This window comes from Microtus ochrogaster, chromosome 10 (genome assembly GCF_000317375.1).
Source record: "Microtus ochrogaster isolate Prairie Vole_2 chromosome 10, MicOch1.0, whole genome shotgun sequence".
Classification (NCBI taxonomy): domain Eukaryota; kingdom Metazoa; phylum Chordata; class Mammalia; order Rodentia; family Cricetidae; genus Microtus; species Microtus ochrogaster.
In genome coordinates this window covers 70179645-70180771 of record NC_022016.1, presented here as the reverse complement: position 1 = coordinate 70180771, position 1127 = coordinate 70179645, and positions in this window count along the sequence as shown.

Genomic DNA, 1127 nt, shown 5'->3' with positions numbered 1-1127 from the left:
CACACACACACACACACACACACACACAATACACACACATTGACATAAATAATAAGCAATAATAAATGTGTCCAACCTTCTAAGCCATCAGGAAAATGCAAATTAAAACAAATTTGATATTCCATTTTCCCTCAAATGGAGCAGCTATCATTAAAACAAATGAGAACAAATTCTGGCGAGAATGAACAGAGGCTATCCACCACTGGGTTAGATTAACTATGTTCTCAGAACAACACTGTGCAGTTTTGATACTGCCTGCTAGAGTGAGTCATCATATCATCATACATTTACTTAATTCGTTGATGTCTCTAACTCCTGCTAAGCTGTGAGTCTCAGGAGAGGCTGCTGTTTTTATTTACCACTACGTCTTTTGTTTATCATTGCATCACAGGACCTGACACACAATAGGCGCTCAGTAAATATTTGATGCGGGTGTCACCGGATAGCATCATACCATCTCTCGTAAGGCAGAGAGCAGGATACCCAGGAAAACACGACCGGCACCAGCAGGAGAGGTCTGTTCCAGTGCCACTTCAGTGACTGTCTTGCTGGATGACCACAGACGGGTCACCTCACTGGACAATAAAACAGTCTTACCCCAGAGAGTGGTGTCAAGGTTCTTAGTGTAACTTCTCTTGTGGTCAAATATTGTACATTGGATTTTAACTTTAGTGATTGGCATTTTTATCTAAGCAATAGCAATCAAAGTCTGTAGGTCAAAGCAGGAATCCTTCTTTGGATTCAAGGTTAGCAAAGTCTTCATTATTTTATTCATGTGGCCAGTCTCAGGAACTATATTGATGCCTCCATTTTTCCTACAAGCTATTATTGCTGTCCATCTTGTTCTATTTTCAACCCGGAGTCTGTGCTTGCAGGTTGCTCGATGTTGATGAAATAACCTTTGTCAGTTTCATATTCCTCTTCTATAAAACAAGAGTGAAAATAATTTCCCTATAGGATTACTTGAGGAGTAAAATCAGATTATCTCTGTGAATTTGAAACTCTGGTGATAGTATAAACTGATCTGAGTTTAAAGCAAAGAAATTGAGACAATAAGAAAATTGTGTGTGTGTGAAAGAGAGGGTAAGAGAGAGACAGGCAGACAGACAGACAGAGAGAATGGGTAT